At 39.2% G+C, this 10,229-nt stretch overlaps 1 pseudogene; it reads left to right on the plus strand.

Moving 5' to 3' along the window:
• Window positions 1–706: 706 nt before the first annotated feature.
• LOC124526516 (voltage-dependent anion-selective channel protein 2-like) lies at window positions 707–1,526 on the plus strand (annotated as a pseudogene).
• The last annotated feature ends 8,703 nt before the right edge of the window (window positions 1,527–10,229 follow it).

The following is a 10,229-nucleotide window of genomic DNA, read 5'->3' on the forward strand; positions in this document are numbered from 1 at the left end:
ATAGAATTTCAAGGACCATCTGGAATATAGATGCACCTTCTCAGATTGAGGGATAAGAGGAGTCTCTGAGGAAGTCATGAGAGATGGTTTTGACCGCAACCCATCCCATCTCAGGCCTAGCTTCTCTCTGAAACTACTAGTAAGGGGGGAGACAAAGGAGGCCAGGAAAAGCATTGAGCTTAGAAAGAGGGGCAAGGAGAAGGATGATCCCTTTTTCCTACTGGAAACTTCCATCTGGAAGCAGGAATGAACTTAGAGGGGAGATAACCTAATGCCATTCCAGCTGACAATCAAAGTTAGAGTTTGACCATCACATGACACTAGACATTTTAATTTCTCTATTTGAGACTATCTATGGCTAAAAGCAACATAGGACTATCTGTGAGTAACCAGAATTTTCAGTCTGCCCAAGTCTTCATCCAGGCTCTGGAGAATACTATTCCTCACTGCAGAAAGTTTAGAGGATCAGAGAAAGACAAACATGAAGTTTCATTTTGGTTCCACACCTCTGTAATGCTTGCTCAATGTACAAATTATGCATTTGTTATAAAATAACCACAATTTGAGTCCTACATATCTGCCTCCAGCTGCGATAGCTGCAGCCTGACTCTGAGTGAGCCCAGTGGCCTTAGCTGTGAGTGGAACAGCAGCAGCAGCCCCCCTCAGGAGACCACCAGATCTGTGGCCTTGCCATGGTGACCTACGGATGCAGCCGACGTGTATTCCTCCATCATCAGCTGACCTTGGCAAAGCTGCTAGAAATATTTTCAACAGAGGATTTGGTTTTGGGCTGATGAAACTGGACGTGAAAACAAAGTCATGCAGTGGTGTGGAGTTCTCAACATCTAATACAGACACTGGGAAAGTTACTGGAACTGTGGAGACCAAATATAAATGCTGTGAAATTTTTCACAGAAAAATGGAACACTGGCAACAGTGTGGGAATAGAAATCACAATTGAAGACTGGATTTGTCAAGGTTTGAAACTAACATTTGGTATTACATTTTCATCAAACATGGGTAAGAATAGTGGTAAAATCAAGTCTTCTTATAAGAGGGAGTGTGTAAACCTTGGTTGTGATGTTGAATTTGATCTTGCTGGATGTGCAAGTCATGGTTCAGCTGTCTTTGGTTATAAGAGCTGGCTTGCTGGGTACCAGATGACCTTTGACAGTGTCAGATCAAAGCTGACAAAAATTAACTTTGCAGTGGGCTGCAGGACTGGGGATTTCCATCTACACATTAATGTCAATGATAGGACAGAATTTGGAATATCAATTAATCAGAAAGTATGTGAAGATCTTGACACTTCAGTAAACCTTGCTTGGATGTGAGGTACTGACTGCACTCACTTTGGCATTGCAGCCAAATATCAGTTGGATCTCACTGTTTCTATCTCTGCAAAAGTCAACAACTCTGGACTACACCCAGACTCAGGCCTGTCTGCTCTGGTAGATGAGAAGAGTATTCATGCTGGAGGCCACAAACCTGGCCTTGCCCTGGAATTGGAGGCTTTATACAGCTGAAAGAAACCACTGGGAATGGATATCAGAAGATTTGGCCTTAATATATTTCCAAATTGACCAGCAATTTTGAAGGTGATCAAAACAACGGATGATCTAAACAAGAGCTGTATTTTAAATATTTAGACAGTTGTTAGTTGGTTTCTAATTGAATTGGTTATCATCTAGTTACCAATGCTGTAGTCATGCAGTCACCTACACATTATTTAAATGTACAGCAAAACCTTGGATTGCGAGTAACTTGTCCTATGAGTGTTCTGCAAGATGAGCATACATTTCTAATAAATTTTAACTTGATAAATGAGCGATATCTTGCAATACGAGTGGTACGTGATGCTAAATGTCACATGATCACAATTAGCCGATGGTCCCCCCGCTCTCTCTGGGATTGTGGGTGATTGGCTCCCGTGCCTGTATGCTTGGTCTCAGGCCATGGTGTTTGGCAGAAATCAGTGAATTTTCAGAACATCGGAAGGTGTCCACAACTGGCACTAGTGTATTTTTTGTCACTTCAAGGCACCTATGGACAGTCCTTTTCTTTTCCATACAAGAATAAGCTTAGAAATGCTTTGATTCATTCTAGATCATTGGATAGGTTCCTTGTTAAAGTTGCACAAAAAGATTCCATTGAGCCAATAGATAGCAGTGATCCTGTTAGTGACAGTGCAAGTCATCCTATACAATAACACTCCTCTCTCTTGTATCCCTCACACCAGTCACGAAGGTTTTCAAAGGTAATTGCAGGTTAATTTATTTTTCTTTATATTTTATATTTTCTTAATTATTTTGTATTATATTATAGTATTGTGATCATTTTCATATGATTAATTTCGAGTTTTGAACAAATCATCTGAGTTTCCATTGTTTCTTTTTTTTAAATATAATTTATTGTCAAGTTGGCTAACATACAGGGTATGCAGTGTTCTCTTGGCTTCAGGCATAGATTCCCATGGTTCATTACTTACATACAACACCCAGCGCTCAACCCAACAAGTGTTCTCTTCAATGACCACCACCCATTTTCCCATCCCCCCGTCCCCTTCCAAAGCTCAGTTTGTTCTGTTTTTAAGAGTCTCTTATGGTTTGCCTCCCTCTCTGTTTGAAACTATTTATTTTTCCCTTCCTTTCCACCATGGTCTTCTGTTAAGTTTCTCAAATTCCACATATGAGTGAGAACATATGATATCTGTCTTTCTCTGAATGAATTATTTCCTTAGCATAATACTCTCCCGTTCCATCCATGTTGTTGCAAATGTCAAGATTTCATTCTTTCTCATTGCCAAGTAGTATTCCATTACACACACACACACACACACACACACACACACACACACACACCACTGTTTCTTTATCCATTCATCATTTGATGGACATTTGGGCTTTTTCGATAATTTGGCTATCATTGATAGCACTGCTATAAATATTGGGGTATATGTGGCCCTATGAATCAGGACTCCTGTGTCCTTTGAATAAATTCCTAGACATGCTATTGCTGAGTAGGGTAGTTCTATTTTTAATTTTTTGAGGAACCTCCATACTGTTTTCCAGAGTGGCTGCACCAGTTTCCATTCCCACCAACAGCCCAGGAGGATGCCCATTTCTCCACTTCCTCGCTAACATCTGTTGTTTCCTGAGTTGTTCATTTTAGCCACTCTGACCAGTGTGAGGTGGTATCGCAGTGTGGCTTTGATTTGTATTTCCCTGATGATGAGTGATGTTGAACATCTTTTCATGTGTCTGTTGGCCATCTGGATGTCTTCTTTGGAAAAGTATCTATTCATGTCTTCTGCCCATTTCTTTACTGGATTATTTGTTTTTTGGGTGTTGAGTTTGGCAAGTTCTTTATAGACTTTGGATACTAACCCTTGATCAGATATGTCGTTAGTCTTCTCCCATTCCATTGGCTGCCTTTTAGTTTTATTTATTGTTTCCTTTGCTGTGCAGAAGCCTTTTATCTTGATGAAATCCCAATAGTTCATTTTTGCTTTTATTTCCCTTGCCTTCAGAGTCGTGTCAAGTAAGAAGTTGCTGTGGCTGAAGTCAAACAGATTGCTGCCTGTTTTCTCCTCTAGGATTTGGATGGTTTCCTGTCTCACATTTAGGTCTTTCATCCATTTTGAGTTTATTTTTGTGTATGGTGTAAGAAAGTGGTCGAGTTTCATTCTTCTGCATGTTGCTGTCCAGTTCTCCCAACATCCTATGCTAAAGAGACTCTCTTTTCCATTGGATATTCTTTCCTGCTTTGTCAAAGATTAGTTGGCCATACATTTCTGGGTCTATTTCTGGGTTCTTTATTCTGTTCCATTGATCTTAGTGGATTTTTTTGTGCCACTACCACACTGTCTTGATGATTACACCTTTGTAGTAGAGGCTAAAGTCTAAGATTGTGATTTTCTTTGTTTTTTCTTTTTCTCTGGTTTTCTTTTTCAACACTACTTTGGCTATTCAGGGTCTTTTGTGGTTCCATATAAATTTTAGGATTGTTTGTCTAGCTCTGAGAAGAATGCCAGTGCAATTTGGATTGGCATTACATTGAATGTGTACATTGCTTTGGGTAGTATCGACATTTTAAACAATATTTGTTCTTCCAGTCCATGAGCATGGAATGTTTTTCCATTTCTTTGTGTCTTCTCCATTTTTTTTCATAAGTTTTCAGCATACACATCTTTTACCTCTTAGGTTAGGTTTATTCCTAGGTATTTTATGGTTCTTGGTGCACTTGAAGATGGAATTGATTCTTTGATTTCTCTTTCTGCAGTTTCATTATCAGTGTATAGAAATGCAACCATTTTCTATATAAAATCGGTTTTATATCCTGCAACTTTGCTGAATTCACATATCAGTTCTAGCAGTTTTTGGGTGGAGTCTTTTGGGGTTTCTATGTAGAGTATCATGTCATCTGCAAAAAGTGAAAGTTTGACTTTTTCTTCACCAATTTAGATGCCCTTTCTTTCATTTTGTTTTCTGATTACTGAGGCTAGGACTTTCAGTACTATGTTGAACAAAGTGGTGAGAGTGAACATCCCTGTCATGTTCCTGAACTTAGGAGAAATCTCTTAGTTTTTCCCCACTGAGGATGATATTAGCTGTGGGCCTTTCATATATGGCTTTTATAAAGTTAAGGTATGTTTCTTCTATCCCAGCTTTCTTGAAGGTTTTTATTAAGAAAGATGCTGTATTTTGTCGAAAGTTTTTCTGTGTCTATTGAGAGGATCATATGGTTCTTATCTTTTCTTCTATTAATGTGATGTATCTATCACATTGATTGATTTGCAAATATTGAACCAGCCCTGCAGCTCAGGAATAAATCCCACTTGGTCATGGTGAATAATTTCTTTAGTGTATTGTTGGATCCGGTTGGCTAGTATCTTGTTGAGAATTTTTGTATCCATGTTCTTCAGGGATATTGGCCTGTAATTCTCCTTTTTAGTGGTGTCTCTGTCTGGTTTAGGAATCAAGGTAATGCTGGATTCATAGAGTGAGTGGGGAAGCCTTCCTTCCATTTTTATTTTTTGGAACAGCTTGAGAAGATAGGTATTAACTCTTCTTTAAATGTCTGGTAGAATTCCCCTGGGAAGCCATCTGGCCCAGGACTCTTCTTTTTTGGGAGATTTTTGATAACTGATTCAATTCCTTTGCCGGTTAAGGGTCTGTTCAAATTTTCTATTTCTTCCTGTTTGAGTTTTGGTATTGTGTGGGTGTCTAGGAATTTCCCCATTTCTTCCAGGTTGTCCAATTTTTTGGCATATAATTTTTCATAGTATTCTGTAATAATTGTCTGTATTTCTATGGTGTTGGTTGCAATCTCCCCTCTTTCATTTGTGATGTTACCTATTTGGGTTCTCTCTCTTTTCTTTTTGGGAAATCTGGCTAGGGGGTTATCAATTTTATTTCGTTCTTTCAAAAAACCAGCTCTTAGATTCATTGATTTGTTCTACTGTTTTTTTATTCTATATTGTTTATTTCTGCTTTAATCTTTATTATTTCTCTTCTTCTGTTAGATAGCTCTTCTTCTGTTCTGCTTCTAGTTCCTTTAAGTGTGAGGTTAGGTTTTGTCTTCAGGATTTTTCTTGTTTCTTGAGATAGGCCTGGGTTGCAATGTATTTTCCTCTTAAGACTGCCTTGGTGCATTCCAAAGGGTTTGGACTGTTGTGTCTTCATTTTCATTTGCTTCCATATGTTTTAAAATTTCTTCCTTAATTGCCTGGTTGACCCAGTCATTCTTTAGTAGATATTCTTTAACTTCCATGCATTTAGAGGTTTTCCAAACTTTTTCTTCTGGTTGATTTCAAGTTTCATAGCATTGCTATCTGAAAATATGCATGGTATGATCTCAATTCTTTTGTATTTATTCAGGGCTGTTTTGTGACACAGTATGTGATCTATTTTGCAGAATGTTCCCTGTGCACTCGAGAAGAATGTGTATTCTGCTGCTTTTGGTTGAAAAGTTTTGAATATATCTGTCAAGTCCATCTGGTCCTTGTATCATACAAGGCCATCATATATAGATGATCTGTCCATTGTTGTAAGTGGAGTATTAAAGTCACCAACAATTACCATATTTTTATCAATAAGATTGCTTATGTTTGTGATTAATTGATTTATATGTTTAGGTATTTTCAAGTTGAGGGCATAAACATTTATAATTGTTAGCTCTTCTTGATGCATAGACCCCATAATTATGATATAATGCCTTTCTTCATCTCTTGTTACAGTCTTTAGTTTAAAATCTAGTTTGTCTGATATAAGTATGGCTACTCCAGCTTTCTTTTGACTTCCAGAAGCATGATAGATGGTTCTCCATCTCCTCACTTTCCGTCTGAAGGTGTTCTCAGGTCTAAGATGAGTCTCTTGTAGACAGCATATGGATAGATCTTGGTTTTTTATCCATTCTGATACTCTATGTCTTTTGATTGGGGCATTTAATCCATTTATATTCAGAGTGATTGAAAGATATGGATTTAGTGTCATTGTGCTATCTGTAGGTTTTGTACTTGTAGTGGTGTCTTTGGTCCTTTGTAGTCTTTGTAGCATTCCACTCACAGAGTCCCCCTTAGGATCTCCTGCAGGGCTGGTTTAGTGCTCATGAACTCCTTCAGTTTTTGTTTGTCTGGGAAAGCCTTTATCTCTCCTTCTATTCTGAATGACAGTCTTGCTGGACAAAGGATTCTTGGCTGCATATTTTTCCTATTCAGCACATTGAATATTTCCTGCCACTCCCTTCTGGCCTGCCCAGTTTCTGTGGACAGGTCTGCTACTACCCTTGTGTGTCTGCCCTTGTAGATTAAGGCCCATTTGTCCCTAGTTGCTTTCAGAATTCTCTCCTTATCTTTGTATTTTTCCAGTTTCACTATGATATGCCATGGTGAAGATCTGTTCTTGTTGATTCTGTAGGGAGTTCTCTGTGCCTTCTGGACTTAGATGTCTGCTTCCTTCCCCAATTAGGGAAGTTCTCAGCTGTAATTTGTTCAAATAAAACTTCTGCCCCTTTCTCTCTCTTCTTCTTCTGGAACTCCTATGATACAGATATTATTATGTTTAATTGAATCACTTAGGACTCTAATTCTCCCCTCATAGTCTAGTATTTTCCTCTCTGTCTTTTTTTCAGCTTCATCATTTCCCATAATTTTATCTTCTATTTCACTTATTCTCCTCTCTGCTTCCTCCAACCTTGCTGTCATTGCATCTAGTTTATTTTGCATCTCATTTACAACATCTCTTAATGCATCATGACTATTTCTTAGGTCCTTGATCTCTGTAACTATAGATTCTCTGCTGTCTTCTATGCTTTTTTTCAAGCCCAGCTATTAGTCTTATGATATTATCCTAAATTCTTGTTCAGATATATTATTTATACCTGTTTTGAGCAATTCTCTGGCTGTCATTTCTTCCTGGGATTTCTTTTGAAAAGAATTCTTCTGTTCTGTCATTTTGGTTAGTTTTCTGTCTTTTACATGTTTTAATAGTTTATTATGTGTCCTGAACCTGTGAGTACTACTATATTAAAAAGTGGTCATACACTGTCCAGAGCCTGGCCCTTAAGGAGGTATTTTTGGAGTGAGTTTCATGGTCTCTGTTGTGACTCTGGTTCCTTTATCTTCCTACTCATAGTGGTGGTTTGGACCTTCCAGCTGATGTGCTTTGATTTGTTCATTGAAATAACCCTGGAAAATTTTAAGAAAGGGGAGTGGTGGTGGAAGGAGCCTTATCCCATAGGAAAGAGAAGTGATGGGGGGGGCAGGGAATGACCAGGTAGTTTCAGAGAAACTATACAGCTTAATCCAGAAAGAGAGAAGAAAATAAAGAAGAAGGAGATATAGAAGAGGTATAAAAAGAATATATTAAAAATGCCATTGTATGATGGTGACTTGGAACTGGTGGCTGTGCTGGTCTGGAGGAGGGGCCCTCTGGTTCGGTCAATGTCAGTCTCACTCTGTAGATAGGCAGTTGCCAGGCACAGAGGGGCAGGGTTTGGTGTAAATGGTCACGTCTCTTGTTCCCTAAAGCCCCACTGTGTTGGTGAAGGGGAGAAAAATGGTGATCCCCCAGTCTCTCCTCCTCTGACTGGGTGTCCCAAACCACACTGTTCAGGCAGTCCTCACAGTGCACATGGTCACCAGATGGCCAGTTCATCCCACTCCACAGTCTCCCGTGCCTCCCAGGCACTTGTCTGGTATTCAAACCCTGATGTCCTAAGGGATCTCTCTCCATGTGTCCAGATCTGGGGTAGCACCACTCTGCCCAGCTGACAAAGGGCCTCTGGCTGGTACCTGCAGGGTATTTTGTCCTTGGAACGGCAGTATACCTTCTTCCCACAGCACTTGAGGAAGGCAGATGCTCTCCCAAAACTCCTCTGAGCCTGGGGCTCCCCCTCCCCACCTGAGCCAGGCACACACCACACTGGCAGCCAGCTCCCATCCTGGTCTGGAGAAAGTCATGCAACCCTGTATGTCACTCCTAAGGCTGTTTGCAAATTAAAGACTGACTGTCTCTGCTTTTTTCCCTTCCCTGGTCCATGGACCAGAGAGGTTTTTCTCTTGTCCAAATATAATCTCACACTTCTACAGCCTCTTTCTCTTCCTTTTGTCTCTCCACCAAAAGGGTTCTCCCCTCCGTGACTATGCCACCCATTTTATCTCTCCCAGTTGGCAAGCACACACTTCTGTCCCACCAAACTGTCTCTGTGGGCCCGTGAAAATGCTTCTGTCCTCCATTATTTCTTATGGGGAAATTCGCTTTGATATACAAGTGCTTTGGATTACAAGCATCTTTCTGGAATGAATTATGTTCACAAACCAAGGTTTTACTGTACTTAACTGTTAAATGTTCTACCCACCAATAATAAAATAGACCTTTATGAAAACTGTGAAAAAAATAACCGCAGTTTGATTGTGATCTATGAGGGACATGATGTTTAATATCCCCCTATTAGCCCTACAAAAAAAGAGCTTGTTGCTATTGCAGGACACTTAGATCAGGACATGGAGGCTCAGAGAGTGTGTCCTTCCTCAGTGAGTTTGAGCAAGTGGATATTCACATCCACATTCACATTCACCCAGATTCTTAGCCCATGAAGTTCATCACTGCACCACAGTGCCTCCCATAGATATATTTCTGTAATGCTTCCTGGGGCTTAAAGTGTCAGCACATTTTATCTTTACAGCCAGACCACGAAGTAGGCCAATGATAGTCCCATTTTCACAAAGAGAAATGATTTGTAGAAGATCTCTCTTGTTCATGGCTCCTGGCCCTATGACCAGCTTTTGAATTTTTGCTTCCTGGTAGGACTTCTCTATTTCTCTCGGGTACCTTTCAGATACTAACTTTGCTTATCTGAAAGTTATGCTTACAACCTAACCTTACACCTAAAGGATCTGGAAAAAGAACAGAAAATAATGCCCAAAACCAGTGGAAGAAGAGAAATAATAAAGATTAGAGCAGAGCTCAAAAATACTGGAAAAAAAAACACAGAACAGATGAATGAAACTAGGAGCTGGTTCTTTGAAAGAATTAACAAAATTAGTAAACCCCTAGACAGTTTAGGTAGTAAATCCCTTACCTAAAAGAAAAGAGAGAGGACCTAAAATAAATAAAATCATGAATGAAAGAGGAGAGATCAGAACCAACATGAAAAATTATATGAAAAAATTATATGCCAATAAAGTAGGCAATATGGAAGAAATGGAAAAATTCCTAGAAATATACAAACTCCCAAACTGAAACAGGAGGATAGAAAATTTGAAAAGACCCATAACCAACAAAGAAATTGAATCAGTTATCAAAAATCTCCCAACAAACAAGAGTCCTGGGCCAGATGGTTTCCCAGGGGAATTCTACCAGACATTTAAAGAAGAGTTAATACTTATTCTTCTCAAACTGTTCCAAAAAATAGAAATAGAAGGAAAACATCCAAATTCATTCTATGAAGCCAGAATTATCTTGATTCCCAAACCAGACAGAGACCCCACTAAAAAGGATAATTATAGGCCAATATCCCTGATGAACATGGATGCAAAAATTCTCAACAAGATACTTGTAAATAGAACTCAACAGTATATTAAAGTAATTATTCACCATGATCACATGGGATTTATTTCTGGGCTGCAGGGCTGCTTCAATATTTGCAAATCAATCAACATGATATACCACATTAATAAAAGAAAGGATAAGAACCATATGACCCTCTCAGTAGATGCAGAAAAAGCA

Source organism: Lynx rufus, unplaced genomic scaffold (genome assembly GCF_022079265.1).
Source record: "Lynx rufus isolate CCGP_SWC_20201006 ecotype Redwood Valley unplaced genomic scaffold, mLynRuf1.p SCAF_5, whole genome shotgun sequence".
In the NCBI taxonomy this organism is placed as follows: domain Eukaryota; kingdom Metazoa; phylum Chordata; class Mammalia; order Carnivora; family Felidae; genus Lynx; species Lynx rufus.